Below are 21110 nucleotides of genomic sequence, written 5' to 3' on the forward strand. Positions count from 1 at the left end.
TTTCTGCGAAAACATCCCAGCAGAAACAGCTTGGAGAGGATCTCATTACATTACACCTGAAATCTTAGGGTAATTGACAGTCGGAATTTTAACGCCATCGACTGCAATGTTAAGATACAGTCTGTACTCCTTGGTCCAGTTTATGAATATGGTAGCTGAGGATTTAGTGTTGGGGAATCTCTAGCTTTCTGCAGAGAAGAAACGAGAAAGGTCGGAGATATAACTATTTACTTTCGAGCAATCATCACCGTACAAGGTGATGCAAATTCTTTCTGATGGTGAGGGAGTTTCGAAATGTATCCCATTTCTTCTTAATTTAGAGCTTTGATGTCGAAGTTAGCGTCCGCTCAGGTAGTTTATGGTTCACCTCTTCAACCCTGGAGTCAACGTGAATCTATGTCAAGCAGCGTTTCATGAATGACTTCGTCAAAAGCTTTTGACAAGTTCAACGCTCCGAGGATCGTCCTCACATGGATTTTGATTTAGGCTATGAACTATTCTAAGTGCTGTGAGGGTGCTGTGCACTTTGTGGACGCCATGTTGATAGTTTGCTAAATCCAGGTGGCGAGTGAACAAGGTCTCAAGAGTCTTCTCTATTGGGTAAAGGAGAGTTACCGGATGATAATACTCCACTCTGTTGGCGGGTTTCTCAGGTTTCAGTAGTGGGACCACTCTTACGACTTTCCACACATCGGCTATTTGAAGAGTAGTCAGCGGTAGGTTGAAGACCTTGGTCGGACCTTACTCACGTCAAGTCTAGGTGCTTTAGCACCAACATGTTTATTCCATCTGGGTCAATAGACTTGAATGATTTAGCCTTATTGATGACACTCCGCACCTTTTCATCGGTGTCGTTGGATAACATATTGTTTAGCCTTGTCTGACGAAGGTTGCAGTGTAAACTTCTCGGATTCAACAATGTCTTTACCGTAGTCCAATGCTTACTTACAACGGCTGTCGTAGGAATTACTTGACGCATGCTGTCATTATCTACGGTATCCTTTCGAAGGGTGTTCCGATTTGTCTCAAAACTAAAATTGTCCATTAGGAGTTTAAATTTGAGAAATCCATGTTTTCTCGTCTCTGAAAATATTTATCCATCTTTTTAACATTTTGACTTCAAATTCAAATCTCAATCCCTTGTGTTTATACCTGCTATAACGTTTTCGCCTTTATTCGTAAATAAAATTTTTATTTTAACTACTAACTAACTAATAAATAAATATAATTTGATATATACAACAGTAACGCGTGCTCGACCCTTAATATTAGGATATTATTATTTGATGTTGTACACTGTATAAAGTATCTACCATAGTGTCTTTTAAACTATTTCTGAGTAGCATGAAACAGGGAAAGGAAATAAATTAAGAAGCAGCCTTTGGTTCATAAAAGGAAATAAACTTGACCGAAGCAAATTAACAAGATGTAGTTGACGTTTAAAATATTATTAGTTTTATTTTTAATATTATTACTTTATTTCAGTTAATGTTTTTTTTTCAAAAATACTTCGACGACGTTTGTTTGAAGAGTTTTCTCTACTTGTTTCGCGGTCTTCCTAATATTCTTGCTAGGGTTTGAGGCATTTGGATCTTCATTGCCTGTGATTAAATATTTACCTGAACGTGTGAACTATCTATTTCAATTTGTTCAGAGAAATAATGCCTATAATTAAGATAGTCTAAAAGCCTTCGCGGTAACGGCAGCGTTTGTATCAAGTCTTTACGTATAACAGTTTTTAAGATCACAAATCTGAAATTTGAAATAAAGATAAGAATGTTTTTATTTTGGTTAAAACAATAAGAAATTATGTAACATACCTGCACATATGCTGCAAACTTTGGACGTGCTTAAATCTTGAAACTGGGTTTGTTAGCTGCACTCTCATTGGGCCATGCTCTGGTCTTCTATGAAGGAAAAATAAGTACCTAAAATAGAACGTTACCATATTAATTAAATTATTAACAACAATTTTGATTTTTGAGTATTGTCTTCCAACCTTCCACTTCTTGAATGCTCGACTGCCTTTTCGATGAATTCTGTGATAGTCTGCGATTTGAATTTTGCATATGAGCCAAATGAAAACGTCCCTGAAAATATATGGAAGAAGTAGAGGAGCACATTGAAAAGTCGTGAAACTTTTATATTATATCATAACAACCACGGTTATTTTATTGGAATAATAATAATGAAAGTTAATCAAATGCAAAATAAGTAAGTACCGAATTTGGCAGAAATAACTATAAATTTTAATTTCACGTTGTCTGATTATTTTTATTTAGTTGTCAATGCCATGACAGGAAGCAGACAACTGCGAAATGTTTTTCATCTAGTGGTGACCAACGTTAATGTACACGAATACTTTTCCAAAATTTTGTATAAAAAGCTGCCCTTCCCTACTGCGATGCCTTATACAAAATTGGTGCCCAACGTTAATGTATATGAATATTTTTCCAAAACTTTGTATAAAAGCTGCCATTCCTTGCTGTTATGCCTTATACATAATTGGAGTTTTGTTTATGGCAGTCAAATGTTTAGCTTAATGGCATTTTATGAGCGTGCCCAGAGCCCGACTTCGGCCATTTGCGATCCCAGCAACACATGTGCAAAGTTTTATTAAGGTTCAACCAAGTTATAGCTGCCATGGGTAAAAGTCATTATGATCTTCTGACATAGTAATATCTATACCAATTGGTTTTTGGTGTGCCAAACAAACAGGTAAATAAAATTAAAATAATTTGGGCAATATATTTGGAGCAAATAAAAATAATAATATAATAAATTAGTAAAATTTGTTTTTTCTTGCCGAAAAATATAAAAAAAGCACATCAGTAATAGCAAAATAGATTTATTAGCAAATAGCAAATATGCTTAAAACTTGAGAAGATAAATTGAAAGCAATCTAAAAGGGACTGCATACTTCTCACGAATTCGAAGCACAAATTTAATTTAATTGCTTTTTAATACAGTGTTTGAAAATAATTTCGGGCACTTATGATTTGTTATATAAAACACTGTTTTTGTTCCAATTTTGTAGAATTTTTTCCAGCATTGTCGGCATTAACCCGCTGAATAAGTTATTCCAACTGGTTAGACGTAGCAAGATTATCAGCTGACAAAAAGCTGTTTAGCGGACTCAAATCATATGACTCTTGTTCGCAAAATAAACAAAACTATTTAGCACTGCTATTTATTACAGTGCGAGAATAATTGCTGTTAGGAAATATTGATCTGCTAATGAGCAGTTGCCTACATTGTTATGCAATTTTTCGAGTTTGTATACATTGAATAACTTTAGGAAAATATTAATACTATACTTTTTATTTATTTATAAATGTTTCTAAGCAAATAAATTATCAAAATTGATGAAAAAAAATCGTCGCTCTTTAAATACTTTCTCTACATTTTCCAATACTTGTTTGTTGTGATATATTTTTTAAGAGTTTACATTGCCTGTTGATGTGTCAGCTTATGTATATTAATAATTGTACTAACTGTGCCTAAACGCTGCATTTTTTAAGTTGATATAAAAAAAATTTTCATATCCCTTAAATTTAATCAAATTGAAAAACTGTAGCATTTAACGCACAGGAATCTACGAATTTCAGAGCAAACGTAGAAATTAATTGAATATATTGTATTTAAAGTAATTTAAACTTCAATGAACGTTATTGTTTTCCATTTTATTATGTTTTATTTTCAGGGACCGTAAATAATGATTAATGTTGCGATTTTTAAATGAATCAAATACTTAGAATCGACATACCAAAAAACGGGTAACGTCATGTTAATCTTTTTTCGATGATGCAAAGATCCATGATGATTTTTCAATTTCTGATATTTATTATTTTCTTCACCGATAATGGATAATTTTGATTAATTTTTTCAATAAATCATGAATAATTATTATTATTGAACAAAGAACTAATCATTAATTGTATTTTGTATTTTTTTGCCCAAAATAAGACTAATTTTTAGATAACAGGTTTCGTATGAAGGTTTTTGCTAACTTTGTTGCAGGTTCCTTTAGAACACATCTCAAGGATCAAATTTATGTTATGGTATTGCCACGCCCCCTTTCTGCCCCAACGAAATTTCACACACAGTATATATGCCCTGGTTTACATGAGTGTTGCAAATTTTATCGCTATTGGATCCACAACATGAAAGTTATTCAAAAAGTATTTTTTGTCGGCAAATTCGATTGTAGCTCTCGTTGCAGCTATATTAGCAACTCTATGTTGCGATGTTAAACCTAAGAAACTGTTCCGATAATTTTCACTGTTTGCAATATTTATTTAAACGTGAAATCATGTTAATCGAGAAAAAAATTTAAAAAAAAATTAACTTAGTTTATGTATTCGCTTTTGTAGTTCTTTAGTTTAAACTAAAAAAAAATTAATTTCAGTGCAAACAATTACCTTGATCCTGTTCTATTCGAACATGACGAACACTATTATTTAGTTTAAAACTTAGGGAAAAAATGTAATGATCGTCAGAGCTGTCACGTACAATGAAGCTTCCATCTGATTCCGTTGAAAGGACTTTCTCCGCTGCCTCACTTGATAATGGACCCCAGTTCCATCCATACTTTTTGTAAAAGGTAGTGATAATAAAACATGTATTAAAAAACTAAACAAAAATATGTTTACATCTTACATTCTTAACTTTCTCAATGCTAGAAGTAAATTGAAGAGCCTTGCTTCCTCTTTTTTGGTGGAGTTTCCTCTGCATAGCTCTATATAAGACTCGGCTAAAAAAGTACAATGAAAAATAAAAATTTACGTCTTAGTAACACTGATATTCTCGTAAATGCACTTGAAACGATCGCAAGTTATTACTCGTACTAATAAAATATACATATATTCATATATAATACACATATATACAGTTTTCATATTATTAGCATTGCGGGTTGGAATATGCTTCAATTTATAATAGCAATTTTCAATTAAAATTGTGTTTTTAGCATTAACATAATGTTTTGCTGTAAATATAGTCTAGTTGCCAAAAAATTAGAAAACAACTGAAAACATGTGGCACAAAAGGATGTGCACACGATTAAATTAAAATTAATTAAATTAGTTAGCTTGACTATGAGAATAGGAACGCTCAGAAGACATTATTTTGATTCAAATTTAAAAGCCAGCAGCCCACAAGAATTTACTACTTTTAAATACATAAAATGATCAACGTCAAAATAGCGAACTAATTCGTTTTTTTTTTGTCTATTTTTAGTTAGAAACGTTGCCAGTATTAAAATCTAATCTTCAAACTGGCGTTTCTCTCTCATAAAAGAAGGACCTTAAGTAATGGTTAGGTACAGTTTTCCATAACGTGGTAGATGCCCTACATTTGAAGTATTACGGGCCAGCTTAAATATATATAATAGAATAGGTGAATACAGCGGAAGAAATTTCACAAACATTGCCTTTCAAGAAGAAATTACTCAAAATATACAAGAAGGAGTGTAAAGGATTTTTCTAGACACAACTGTAGTGATCAAAGAGAGAGGACTGTTGCATTCCTTAACTTGAACCTCATCGAAAGTGTATGAGGGGTTATTGAGCAACATGTTTAAAAAAAAAGGACTAAAAAGACTTTTTATAAAATTTAGAGAGACAATCAATCAGGTTGATGGTGATAGGTGCATGATTTTAATAGACGCCATGTCGTAAAGATGTGATGATATCAAAGATGTTATCCGGAACAAAGGCTATAACATATAAGTTAACGATTAAAAATTTAATTCTTAGTGAATTCTGTCTTTTTTTGTTTCAATTATGCTGTTTTTATGAACACACATTTTCTCTTACCTTTGAAATATTTTAAACTTTGGGTAAGAAGGTAAAGATATATAATGAAATTTAATGTATGCTGTTTTCTCATTGATAAATGAGCTTCGCTATTTTCTTGGGCAAAACAGCGTCGCACCTAGTTTTCCGCAAAAAATAACAAACATATGTAAATGTTAGGATGAAAACTTGTTTTATTTATTAGTTCAACTTTAGACTTGCATTATGTCTGTTTTAATTCAAATTGTTTGCGTTTCATAGCTTTTAAAAGCTTCACACGGGTTTGGAATTTCGTCCCGAATTCTGTGCAAACGGCGCTTAAATTGATCTAGTTTTAAGTTTCTTAAATTTTTTAACCCATTATATATCCCCATATACAAATATCCAAAGGATTCAAATCCGGAGAAGAAGGGGGACATTCATCCACTGAAATGAAACAGGCCATATTGTCTTGCTACCACTGCTCAGCAATTCTTGCTTTATGATTATTGCAAAACAGACTGGATACATGAGCAGAGAAGTGTTAAACAAGCACTTCCTCCAAATAATATTTCGGGTAAATTTTTACGCCCTTGTCAATGAAAAGGAAAGAGGGTTCTCCTTTTGTAGATCTGGCTCCCCAAACCATAACACAGGTTGTGTTTTGATATCTTTCAATAGATCTTTTATCAGCTGGAATCTCAGACGTACTGGTTGCATAAACACGGCCATTTTGTGAGTTGTGGCTTGCCTGTAGTACAAAAAGCTTCTCATCAGAAAACAATTCTCACAATTTGAGTGCTCATTTGTTTTTTCTTATAAGCCTTCATTCTCAAATTTTTATAAATAATGTTTCTGATGGTTTTTTGGCTCACGCCGAAGTCCTTAGCCAGTTTCCTTCCAGAAATTGCACAATTTTTCCTGGAGGATCTTAAAAATTTCACTTGTTTTTTTTCTTGCAAATGTAACTTTTTCACCGGCTCTCTTTTTGAATCCAGCAGTATCTCAGCCTAACGAAGCTTCAAATAAGTGCGACACTTATAAGGGCTCATGCTGTATATACAATAATAAATGTTAATTGCAAGCTCTTATTAAAGACTACTTCTTAAAATCTTTTATAATACGCAGATCAATTTTGCGAGAATACATTACACCATTTAATATTTTCCCTAGATGCAAATATTTATATTTGGAAATCAGAATAGAGATTCCATGAGTTCAGATCATTTTTTATATCAGAAATTTACTAACGTCGTGTTATGCAATGGATAACGTTCTGGTAAATTTACATTACCAGTCACCAAAAATATAATAGTTTTTCCATAAAAAAAAATTATAAATCTTTATTTAAAAACTATTGATGCCTTTGTTTATTTATTAGCGATATGTAAGTTTCGTTATATTTAGTAAGCAATATATAAAGAGTTTAAAGACTTGAAAACAGATATATTATATACAATTTAATGCAAATCAATCGAAAAATTATTTAAATATCTTATCATAAACTCATAATCATATCTTAAGGAATAAACGAATAATAATCGCGATATCTTATAATTAAATTTGTAATAGTTTAAATTAAAACCATATTTGAAAAATTTGTATAGTATACATTTAACAAATTGTTTATTAATGACAACATTATGCCTAATACATACAATACATTCGTTGAAAACTACTTTCGGCATACAGAAACTTGTCTGACTTTTATTTGTAAGCAGTGGTAATAAAAGCACATTATCAATATTCAACACAGTCTTGTGATATTAAAACTACCAAAGAGGTGAGTCAAACAAAATTTACCATTATGACAAGTTAAATCATGCCCAAAGAAATTTAATAACAGATAGGTTTGTTTTATACATAGAGCTTAAGCTTAAATAAATTCGTAGAGCGTAGATTCTTTTTGACAAATGCACTATATAAAGAAAAATATTTTTAACCTCTTAGTTTCGAGTCTTGCGTTTTCTATAAAGAATTATAATTTAGTTAAAGTCTTAATTTTCAATCAATCAAAAACATTTTATATTTTAATTTTTGGGAGTAATTTTTCATATTGGTCTAAAATGTTTAAAACCAATCTTGGTAACATTTAGCGCTAGCCATTATACCACTTTAATAAGGCATTCGTCTACACTCTTGTATTAATTCAATTCGATAACTTTGTTGATGGTTGGTATTGGCTGATATTAAAAATATATAAATTTATATTTTTTGTTTATTATACTTACTCTTCTTGGGTAATGGAGGCAATGCTCTAGATTGAAATTTTTTCTGTTTTTCTGCAGTGCTTCTTCGTTCGCGAATACTATTATTTTCTTCAATACCGGACTGGTTTGTTTGACATTGTGGTTGTGTACGTCGAATACGAAATATATTACAAAACTTTTGTTTTAAATTTAGTGAAAATTGTGTTTTCTTCTCGCTTCGTATGACTTGAGAAGATAAATCCACATCATCAACTTTTATAATTTGGTTTTTGGTAATACTATAATTATTGGCCAGCACGATGTTATTTATGCTGTTATTGTTGATTTTATCATTATTTTCGTTATAGCTTTTGAAAGTTCTCGTGGTTACTTTACATTCTGTAGAAACATTTTCTCCGATAGAGCAAAGGTTAGGTCTAGAACGTGGGGATGACTCATTACCTTTCGTGTATTCGCACTGTTTTTTGAAAGCAGTTTTATCAGCTTCATTATTAATATTGGTCCGGTTTTTTGTTCTAGTATAAATAGTTTGATAATATTTTTTTACTTCACTCAAAGTCATGTGGAGTCGTTCTTGAGATGGATTCAAATCTAGTTAAGTATTGGATAATCTATGCGTGCCATAATCCTCATTTTCATTCAAAAAAGCTGCCTTTTTATTTTTTAATTTGTAAGCATTTGAAGTGAACTTGTAATTATCATATCTTATATCATTTTCGTAAGTATCACTGTTGCGTTTTTTACGTTTGTTTCTATTATTTTTACGACTTAGTTTAGAATGCTTACAATAGTCTTCCTCGGTGAAAATTAAATTATTTATTTTTCTATAATCCGTTAGCTTATCTTCTTTGTACTCAACTCTGCTAATTTTATCCGTTTTTATCATATTTATTGGTAGAGCGTATATATCTGAATCTATGGGCACGTTATAAAAATCAGATATTTCCCGAGTAAGTAATGCATCGTGGGACATTGCTTGAGTAATGAATATCGAATCGTCCGGTTTATTTGCAGTTGAAGTGCTTAATGAATTATGTGAACTAGAGAGACGACTGTTCAAAGAATTACGAGAATTCGGTCGATTGTTGCACCCATTTGAACCTGAAATACAAAATCAAACTGATTATTTTAAAAATAAGAGCTTTTTACTGACAAATTACTCCTCGTTTCTTCTTTTGTGTAAACATAAGATTCAGTGCTCCTTTGTACACATTGAAAATTAATTGTATTATTATTTCACTGTAAATGAAATATATGAATTACTAATTGTGTGGCAACACTTCTCTTCATTACTGTTTTCATTTTGTTACCTCTCTTCCTTTGTGAGTTTATCCCTTATCATTCATTTTGATTTCAAATTTCAATAAATGCGGTTTAAAACCAATAGGTTATGACATAAATAAAAATTTAACAAATCGTTTTCTTTAGCTGCAAAAACTGTGTCGGTGTGTGCATAAAACATAATGGTAATTATGTACTTAATGACCCCCACTTCGGAGGGGGTTGGGGTTGCAGATGGTATGTGAAGGGAGTCTGTGAAATACAATTTCAGTGGATTTAGCCGTCGGCCACCCTTCAAAAAAATTATATGAAGGGTTAAAATTTCGTGAAAACAGCATGTTCCCAAATTATATGATATTCAAAAATTGAGAAGTAAAATATATTTTTCTAATATTCAGGGTTTCATTTCTGTACTCTGACTATTCACACAGCCCCTTATCCTTCAAACAGCGCGGCCGAAGGCCCCCAGTGCATTTTAATTAATAAAAAAATATTTGTATTTCCACCCTCCATAACTTTTTTTAAGGGGTGACCGACGGGTAATTCCTTCGAATTCATAAAACGGACACTTAATTGTGTCACCCCTTACAACCCCAACCCCCTACGAAGTGGGGGTCATTAGGTACATATTTACCTAAAGATGAATAAAAGATGAAAGGATAAAATTTGACTCGTCCAACTTCTCAATTTGGAAAAACGCACTCCAAGCTAAGAAATTGGGCGAGTCAAATTACGCGTCATGGTGGGTTTAAATGAAAAGCGTGCTAATACACTCCGACGGCGGTCGGAAATGAAATCGGAGGAGATGACGCTAGAACAACAACAAAAATGGCGTATGACAATAAAAATGAAAAAGCACTCGCGTCTATGATTTTGTGCGTGAAGCATTCACAAATTAATCATGTGAAGCGTTATGCTAGCGCTGCTATAGCATGGAATAAGTTGGGTGAAATACATCAGGCAAAAGGGCCAGCGCGAAAAGTGTTATTATTGAAGAAAATTTTACACCTCCAAACGAACGAGGGTCTACGGCGGCTAGCCAAATAATTGAATTTTTTAAATTAGTGGAAGAACTCAGAGAAGTAGAAGTTGTAATAACTGATGAGCTTACAGTATTTATTTTGCTGTCGAATTTATCAAAAAAGTTTGAAAATTTCGTCGTCACTATGGAGACGCGTTCAATCGCTTTTTTAAAAATTAAATTACTAGAAGAGGGCAAAAAGCAGTGCGCTATAGAAGAAAGTGCTATCAAAGTGTTAATGGAAGATCGATCATATGCAAATTCAAACGAGCAGCGAGTAGACAAAAACAGTGCAGGCGCCACTAACGGTTCGCGTAACAACAATAACAAGTGCAATAAGAATTTGAAGTGAAAAGAATAAAAGAAGCAAAAAACAAAGTTCAGTGTTCGTGTCTCACTCTCAGATTTTAATAATAATTTTGTGCCTGTGTAAAAATGCGCACTGTTGAAAGAGTTCAAGAATAATGGTTTAATTTTATACAAAAGCATGCAAAGTAAATGCTATAACACAACAAAAGATGCCTTAAATAATGCAGTTAAATGGCACAATCGTTTTGGACATGTTAACTTCAATTGTTTAAAAGATATGTCAATCAAACGAACAGCATTCGGTTTAAAATTCGGCAAAATAGTACCCGAGTTTGCGTGTGAAACATGCGCCAAAAATAAAACAAGTGTAAAGCCGTTTCCGCAAGCATCCGAAACTCGTGCGAAATCATTACTTGAGATAGTTCATAGTGACATTTGCGGTCCTATTAATTGTGCGTTCATAGATGATATGTCGCGTCATAGAACAGTATACTTTCTAAAAAGGAAAGACACGGTATTTGATGCGTTTAAAAATTACAAAGCAATGTCTAAAAAACAAACAGGTTGTATTATAAAACATTGTAAGAAGCAGCAACGGGCATGAACATATCGCGAAGGCAATTATGACGGCAGCATATCTACGCAATAGAACTGCGAAAAAAGTACTCGTAGACAAAACGCCACACGAACTATGGACAGGCGCAAAACCAAATGTGTCGCATTTAAAAATATTCGGCTATAGCTCTCGATAAAAGGCATACGAACAAATTTCGCCCAAAGGGAAAATAATACTTCGTGATTGGTTATTCTGAAGAAGACAAAGCTTATCGGTTATTCGACTCTGAGAATCGCCAGTTATTGCCAGTCGAAACGTTATTTTTATCGAAAATGTTGACTTTAGTAGGGAGCACGAAGCGAGTCTAATATGTTTCGAAATAGATGATGCGGAGTTGCTGCAATCGGATTCGACATCACATTCGGGATGACAGCAGCGATAAACGAAATTCTGTAACAGTTGGTCATGAACGACCGAGACTTCTGCGTACCGGAAACAGAGGACGTCCCCAAAAACAGTATAAGGTACTAAGCTTGATGTACGAAGATTTAATTGAAACTCCAAACAGATGAAGAACGATCAAGATGGAGTTTGATGCCGTAAGAAATGACACGTGGGACCTGGTTGATTTGCCACACGATGATAAGGCAATTGGCCCCCAAGTTCACTATAAAGGGTAACAAAGACGGCAGCATACAAGGTTTTAAGTCCTGTTTAGAAACTAAGGGGTGCAGCCACTGTTTTGGTGTCAATTACTACGAAACGTTTTCGTTAGGTACGCTATTATTCGGATGGTAATCACATTGGCAGTAGAGCATCGTCCACATACATCAAATGGACGTATCAACGGCGTATCTCTACAGTGACTTATGTGATGAGGTTTATATGAAGCAATTAGATTGCTTTGTAGACATCAGTTATCCAAATAGTTTTAAAGCTGAAGAAATCCATGTACGGATAAAAACAAAGTGGTCGCGAATGGAACTCAAAGCTAGATGCTGTTCTTCGAGTCATTGGTTGCTCACCATGCCCTAGTAAACTATGTATTTACGTCAATAATCATGGCGAGGTACGCAATATAATAGCAGTATATGTAGGTGATCTCATCATTGCCAGATCATGTAAGTCCGAACTATTACAAATCAAAATTTCAAAGAAGTTCCGAGTGGTTGATGGTGGTCAAATAACGCATTTCCTTGGTATGGAGATAGAATGAGACGGTGAAACATGCTGCACTAAAGTTCCTTAAAAAATACGATATGTCCGATTGCAGACCGCAACACCATTGGATGCGGGTTTCATCACTCAATGCAGTAAAGAGACGTGTAAGAAAGTCGACAAGACAGAGTACCAAACCCGTCGTGGCAGCGTTAAAGTACCTGGCAATATCAACATGTTCTGATATATTATATTACAATACATTCTGCATGTAAATTATCATAGCGCAATACGGATCCACATGCAGAACATGAAGCAGCAGTTAAGCATGTACTTCGTTACTTGAAAAAGACATCAGACTACAAGTTGCATTTTCATCGCACTTATAAGCCAGTTGGTCAGTCAGTCGTCAGTAATCGTAAATCATATTCAGGGTATGTTTTTGTAGCAGCTGGATCAGTTTTTTCGTGAAAATCTAGGAAGTGGAGCGGGGTAGCACTTAGCACAGAGGCTGACTATATAGCGCTTTCTACAGCAGCGAAAGAAGCAGCCCACATCAACAAATTGTTAGACGAAATCGGTTTCAAACAGTCACAATGATACTGAACAACGATAACTTAAGAACAGCTGGTAAAAAATCCAAATATGATGTCAGATATTTTAACTAAGAATTAAACTAAGACGAAACATGATAAATGCTCAAATGAAATTAATTTATTTTAAATGTATATCAAAATGCAAAGTGTTGAAAAGGATTGTCAGAAATATGAATTACTAATTGTGTGTGACTAGAAAGTGTAGGTAGATTAATAAGTTCTAAACGACTAGTGTATGGAGGTAGACTTACCCTAGCATCCCATCGGAAATGCGCTAAGGCGAAAAGTAAAAATTGTTTTTGAACCGACTCTAACTTGTCAGAATGGATTTGGTAGCTAGGGTTCCATACAACAGAGCCATATTCCAATATAGGTCTAACCAATGTTGTATAAAATGTTTTAGTAATATACGGATCTCAAATTCTTTAGACCAACGTTTAACAAAACTGAGGACAGCTTTTGCTTTCAAGACCATGGTATCAATATGAAGACTGAAATTAAGCTTAGGGTCCATATTAACTCCCAAATCAACATAGTTAAAAACTTGCTCTAGAATATGGTGTTTTATTACATAAGAAGAGTGGTGCACAGATCTACGGGAAAAGCACATCATCTTGGCACATCATCAATGGCAAATTATTTCTATCACACCATGCAACCAAATTGTTTAAGTCTGTTTGCAACAGACACCTTTCCTCAGTTGTAGTGTATCATTTAAAAAGCTTTACGTCGTCAGCGTATAATAAAATTTTTGAGAATTCTATTACTGAAGAGATATCGTTAATAAACAACAAGAACAGAATCGGGCCAAGATGACTACCTTGCGGAACACCTGAAGAAACATTAATTGTATCTGAAGGTGTATCCTCAAATATCACTCGTTGTGTTCTATTATAAAGATAGGAAGATACCCATTGAAGGAATCTTGGCTGAAAGCCCAGCAGATCAAGTTTATGTATGAGAATCGAGATATTTACTTTATCAAAAGCTTTGCTAAAGTCTGTGTATATAACATCCGTATGCTTATGTTCCCTAAAACCCAATGATACATGGTTTACAAATTCAATAAGTTTGTTATAGTCGAATTCCCTTTACGAAATCCATGGTGAGATGAGGAAATTAACGGAGAAATCGAAAAGGTTATATGGTCAGTGATGATAGCTTCAAAAAGTTTAGGTATAACTGATAGTTTTGCGATACCTCTATAGTTTTCAATGTTGGATCTAAATCCACTTTTATGCAAAGGGGTTATAAATGACTGTTTCCATATTGAAGGAAATACACCGTGTTTAAGAGAGGAATTAAATATCCTTGTCAAAGGCAAGTAAATATATTTTGCACTCTTTTTTATGAAGCATGAGGGTATCATGTCTGGGCCATAACTAGAAGCTGGTTTTAACTTATTTAAATTAAGTAGGACGTCTTCTTCAGAAATAATTGGAGCGTTAATTAAAGTATTCGAACACAGCACTTGCTGATAAGAAAAAGTTTTGGAAGAATTATTACAGTAGTTTGACTTGAAAAATTCTGCAAACATATTGGATATAAAATCATTGTCACTTGAAATGATAGACTTGTATTTCATTGCGGACGGAAATTTAGAAATCCTGCGTTTGGAGTTGACGAAATCATAAAACGATTTTGGATTACTTGCAATATTTTTTTTTACTTTATTTAAGTAATTATTATAACCTTTTTGTCAATTTATATAACTCTTTCGAAAACCACGGGCTTATACTTTTGCTTTTATTAACAATTACTATTGGAAGATACTTTTCAAATAATTTCATAATAATGTTATTAAAATGAGAGACACTTAATTCAATGTCACCATTATAATTAGGCCATGTTATTGTAGAAAGTTCTGTATTTAACTTTTATACTCTCGCAACTTGTTGCTACAGAGTATAATAGTTTTGTTCACCTAACGGTTGTTTATATCACCTAAAACTAATCGAGTTAGATATAGGGTTATATATATATAAATGATCAGGATGAAGAGACGAGTTGAAATCCGGGTGACTGTCTGTCCGTCCGCCCGTCTGTCCGTCCGTGCAAGCTCTAACTTGAGTAAAAATTGAGATATCTTTATGAAACTTGGTAGACATGTTTCTTGGTACCGTGAGACGGTTGGTATTGCAGATGGGCGTAATCGGACCACTGCCACGCCATCAAAAACAAATAAATTGCCATAACTAAGATCCGCAGTAAGACACAAGACTGTTATTTGGTACACAGGATCACATTAAGGAGGGGCATCTGCAGTTAAATTGTTTTTTTAAGTGGGCGTGGTCCCGCCTCTAATATGTTTAATGTGCATATCTCCTAAACCGCTAATGCTATAATAACAGAATTCACTGGAAGCAAATGTTTTAGCACTTCTATTGACGGTGTGGAAATAGTTGAAATCGGGTGGCAACTCCGCCCAATCCCCATATAACGGTACTGTTAAAAACTACTAAAAGCGCGATAAATCAAGCCCTAAACACGCCAGAGACATTAAATTTTATCTCTGGGATGGTATGAGATGACTTTATAGGAACCGCGTTCAAAATTATACAGTGGGCGTGGCACAGCCCACTTTTAGGTGAAAACCCATATCTTGAGATCTGCTTAACCGATTTCAACCAAATTCGGTGCATAACGTACTTTTCATGTTTCTATATCATAGTGCTAAAATGGGAGAAATCGGACTACAACCACGCCTACTTCCCATATAATACCATTTTAAATTCCATCTGATTCTTTCACTTTCCACTATGCAAATCAGGCAACAATGACTGTATCGGGATAAAACTTTGCGTAAATAATGCGATTAAAGTATGCCACCTTGTGGCCAAAAATTGTCTAAATCGAACCAAAACTGTTTAAGCCCCTAAGTACTAAATATGTGGACCCCAGTGCCTATAGTTGACCTTCTACCGAAAATATCAGTCAATCCACAAAGAAATCTCAAACGAGTATACTATTTGACTTTGCGAGAGTATTAAATTTTCGGTTACATCCGAACTTAGCCCTTCCTTACTTGTTAAAATTAGCTTTTGCAAAGTTAAACCGAGTACAGAAGCACGAAGTTTGATGATTATTATCCCGTACAATGCCAAAGATTTCGACAGATATTTCCAAAGCAGGATGATATGAGTCCTCTGGTAGAACAAGAGGATTACTCTGAATAACGGAACACTTTGCAGAGGTATCAACGTATACTAAATCTAAGCATTTACCAAATTTATTCGGAATCAAATTAATTTGGTTCAGACCCAACTCGGACATTTTTACGAAAAACTCATTAAAACATGACCGATTGCAAATCGGCACGATATAGTCATCGAAAGGTTTCCACGAAGCACACGGTAAATTGAAATCACCTAATACAATTATTGAATCTGCATTATTTGCCATCGAGGTAGCACTATTTATTAAAGAAGCATGCCTGCATGTATACAGATAAGTCCGAATGGGGTGGTATATAAGATAGGGTTAAATAAATAAAGCAACTATTAACGTATACTCTAATACATTTAAATTCAAATGAGTCGGTCCCTGGAACAAGAATATTTTCAGATGGGATAGAGGAATGCACGGCAAATAAAACACCTCCACCGATTCTGTTCAGTCGATCACATCTAAAAATTTGAAATTAGCTGTTTAAAATCTCATTATCAAAAATGTGAGGTTTTAACCAAGTTTCTGTAAATCCAATTATATGGAAATTAAAATTGGAACTGTTTAAATACAAGTCAGTTAATTTTGTATTAAGACCTCTAACATTTTGATAATAAATGCTTAGCGAATTTCTACTAATCAGTTTTTTATATCTGTGATTGCTTTTGGTAATTTAACAATGTTTTCCTCAGTTTGACTTCTAAGTTTAGGTTTAAATTCGCGTACAAAAGCCCCAGGTGGCCAGAATGAACTATCTAAGATCTTTTTGAATGTTTCAAGAGATACGTCTATTTTAAACGATGATATACTTCTATCATAATTGAAGTTAAATTTACGTATATTGATATCATCGATTTTTAAACGTGACGAAATGTAAGATTTAATGTCCTCCACCAAGGTATCTTTGGCAAGTCTCGAAATAAATATAGACTTTTTAGGTGGATTAACTATCAAATTATTAACTGATGCTACTAAGTTAATAGGGGGAGCCTCTGGAATTGTGAGACACTTATTACTATTAGATAGAGCTTTTGGTGAATTGAGCTCTTTGGAAGTTGACAGCTTATCACTTTGAGGGCAAGGAAAAGAGAGATTTATTAGGTCATTGGGAGGAGACGTTCTTTTCTGTACAGAAGAACGAAGTGTTACTTCATCGGAAGGACGTTTACGCTTAGGAGCAGGTTTAGAGGATTCGTGAGAATCATTCAGGCACTTAAAAGATTTGAACAATTTTTCATAGTGCCTAAATTTTTCAGTGAGGGTTACAAGATCACGACCGATTTGGTTAAAGTCATTGCGTGTCTCCCTATAAACTTTAAATAGATCGATTTCAATAGATCTACAATTTAAACAGGACCAACGCAATCCCTTACAGTCGAGAATAGAATCTAAGATTCTACCTGTCAGTCCAGCACATTTAATATGGGCAAGCCCATCACAAAGCCAGCATGAAACGTAGCGATCTGACTCGCCTTTAATGTTACAATTGGGGAAGTTACAAGACATAATAAACCACAAAAATTAAGATCAAATAAAAGAGTAAGTAGAACAAAATTTAATAGATAAATAATAAATTAGTGTGTTAATAAAATATTAATAATAATAAATTCAATTAAGAACAATTTTTTTTATCAAAGTTTAAAACCAATATAGCGAGCAGTTTTAGAAGCACTGTAACAATAAGTATTTGCAATAATAAGTAGTCTGTCTAAGGGACGTGTGTATAAAAAGGACAACAAATATACATAGATCTATTATATATTTATTAACTTACCTGTATATATATGATGGCTATGACAATAATTTGTAACTTTACGAGGACTGTACAGGACCTTTCTTTGTAAACCATTTTCTCCTTGAAAGGTATTTCGTTTAATTCCATAATAGAGATCATAATCATGGATTTCTGAGAGCCCAAATGTATTGAACTTCTTAACAGCACTTATACCACTATCTTGATCTGACGGTATTGCCTTAAAATACATAGAGTGATCTTGATAAAAAGGACAGATGTCCCTTTTTACTCTTTCTGGGGGATGCGAAGTTTGTGGCAACAACATTGCATTTGAAGACGTATTTGACTCAAATGTTTCAGCATTACTAAAAGCGAAATTACATATCAGGTTACTTGGCTCGTCGTACACTTTTTCTACTTTATTACTTAGAATGGAATCGCTTGAGTATATTGGTTTCTTTATGAGGTAAACTTCTTTGTGTGATTTTGCAAAATATTGGGGTGAGACTTCTACATCTGAGTCTTTACAAAAAATTCTGTCCACGTTAATACTATTATCATTATGCTCAGAGTCTTTTGAATGTTCCAAAGAAGAGTGTGAAGAAGAAAACCGCCTTAGTTTTTGCATAATACATCGGCCAATTGTTATATTTGGTGAGTCCTGAAACTCTAGTGGAGGATCTATTGGTGCTAAAGGTCCTTTTTTTAATGTATTAAAATTTTCCGCACTCATGCCAGCTTCTGAACAATTATCTAAAGAATCAAACTGAGAGACTTCACCATCACTTTCCACAATCTGAAAGAGTTGTTAAAAAACAGTATTGTAATAAATTCAAGTCAGTTATAAATTATATACAATATTACACTAGGTAGACACTAGGTTCCGCTCACTGGGTACAAAATATTATAAACTAAAATAAAGGTTTGAGCAATTAAGAGATTTAAAAAAAATTTGGTGTTATTAAACCATATATTAAAACCATAAAAAAATTACTTTTTTTTTAAATAATTAAATAAACAAAAAAACTACAGAGTTCATTGTCATTTTAAAAACTATTATCTTAAACGAAAAAAGCCTCCGCTCATCAAACAGAGCACAATAATATCAAGTAATTATAAAAAGTTTAATAGCTGGTAGGGTAGCTTCGAAATTTAGAACTTCTGGTAGACGTTTAGACATGGAATGTACTAATTTCTTCGTATCTTCAGTCGAAATTTTACTCCATTCATCCAATATAACGCCCTTGAGCATTTCTTTGTTGGTAATCGTATGTGTGCGAGTTCTGCTTTCCAATAGAGCCCATAAGTGCTCAATTGGATTAAGGTCAGGAGATTGTGGAGGTGAAGCACTTTTTAATATTTTTCTTGCTGTATCGCTGTATATTTTTTTTTAAATCGTAGTTTTACATCTTCCGCTATTTGGGAAGCAGTTCAACGCGGATTAACCTTTAGAAGAGATACAACTTTGCGAGTTTCTCGATCAGTCAATATTCTTGAACGTCAAGATCGAAGCTTTGAAGTAATAATTCCCGTTTTTTGGAAAGTCTGGATGACGTATCGCACTGATGACTCCGCTCTGTTGACAACTCGTCCAATTTCACGAAAGCTTTTACCGTCCTCCCTTGATATTAAAATTATTTTCCGTTCATCAACACTTAGTTCTTTGCCTTTTGCACTCATTTACGCTGAATAATTCGAAAAATCTGTCTAAATCTGTATTATTGACAACAACGTACAAACAATTAACAAGTCTCAAACGCGTGGTAACTCAAATTAACTAATGTCATAAGCAGTGAGCGGACACTTTTGCTCTGCTTCTTCTGTATTAATAGAATTCTATAAATGCCCTTAAACTTGCAAAAGCACATAGGAATTTCATGAAATTTGACGACTGTAATGCTATTAGCAGCGCTGATATTCTGAAAAGAACTTCAAAAACGCATATATTTTATTAATATTATTATTGAAACACATTCCACGAATTGGTGAGAGGGAACTTTTTCTACCTAGTGTATATGGATATGAAAATGTGTCTTTTCAAACAAAACGTACATCAATGTCATGTTTATATAATCCCAATCGATATGAATCTCCACTAGATATTGAACTGTTAGTTGTAAGTGGAACGCCAGAGTCATCACTTAACGATGTTTGAGCATTTAGTTCAACACTATTCACGCTTACCATGCCTATGTGCGGTGGAGGCAGAACTCCTACGTAATCAGTGCAGCTTGATTGACATATCTGTAAAATCGTGGATACAGCAGAACTGTTATTGGATGCTGATGTTGCCATATTGTAATCGAAATCTTCATCTCTAATTACTGTATCCATTTCCAACATGTTTTGTCACTAAAAAGAACATACATATACCAATTAAAGAATATATGCCGCTAAATTAAATATTGGAGCAATTAAAAATAAATTAAGCTATAAGAACTGCTCCTCGTTAAAACATATTTATAAAAAAAAAAGTAGTTTCTTCATACACCTTGTTATACAAATTTATTGTTTTGAAGTACCAGTTAAAAAAATTTCTTTTGAAATTGAAAGTTGATACTAGATCAAGTTCCAATTTAATTTCTTACCAAATTCTTCCCACGATTCGGAAACATGCTATAGTGTTCCGATCTGAAAAACTTCTTCGGATTTGCTGCTTTGGACAATAATCCATGCCAAAGTTGGTGTAAATATTTTGTCAAATACAAAAGTTTTCATTAACGAACTGGATTTTGCTCGAACAGTTTGTATGACAGCTAGATATATGCTAAAGAGGTTCGATCTGAACAATTTCTTCGGAGATTTTACCGTTTCTTTGAACAATAATGCAATTCAAATTTCGAAAAGATATCTGTCAAATAAAAATGTTTTTTATACAAGAATTTTATTCCGATCGTTTAGTTTGTATGACAGCTTTATACTATAGACAGCCATAAATGAACTGACGAGCTTGCTCACTCTGCAGCTGCTACTTGAATGGTAGGACTGCTATATTGCGGTTGGTTCTCATACCGTAAAGAAGCTGATCCGCAAGGAGGAAACAATGCTCAGAGAAAAGTATTGGTAACAGCTCTCAGGCACTCTGGTGGTTACAATCTCACTAGGTTTACAAAGTGCCGGTTCTGCGAGCTGGAACTGGAAACTCCCGAGCACCTGATGCTAGTCTGCACAGCAGTCTGTGGACGCAGAATTAGTAACCTTGGATCCATGTATCCGAATGGGAAGCACATCAAGTCAATAGAACCCAGCAGTATACTGGAATTTATCAGTGTGATAGTCGCTGAGCAAACCTCAATATATGTCTA

At 33.8% G+C, this 21110-nt stretch overlaps 1 long non-coding RNA gene and 1 pseudogene across 1 annotated transcript; one reads left to right on the plus strand and one right to left on the minus strand.

Moving 5' to 3' along the window:
- Positions 1 to 1432: 1432 nt before the first annotated feature.
- Positions 1433 to 20157, minus strand: LOC138857386 (uncharacterized; annotated as a pseudogene).
- Positions 2090 to 3853, plus strand: LOC138857389 (uncharacterized). The gene is made up of 3 exons (XR_011396455.1): positions 2090 to 2214; positions 2283 to 2718; positions 3704 to 3853. It is a non-coding gene; the product is annotated as an uncharacterized lncRNA (long non-coding RNA).
- Positions 20158 to 21110: the final 953 nt, after the last annotated feature.

This window comes from Bactrocera oleae, chromosome 5, assembly GCF_042242935.1.
Source record: "Bactrocera oleae isolate idBacOlea1 chromosome 5, idBacOlea1, whole genome shotgun sequence".
In the NCBI taxonomy this organism is placed as follows: domain Eukaryota; kingdom Metazoa; phylum Arthropoda; class Insecta; order Diptera; family Tephritidae; genus Bactrocera; species Bactrocera oleae.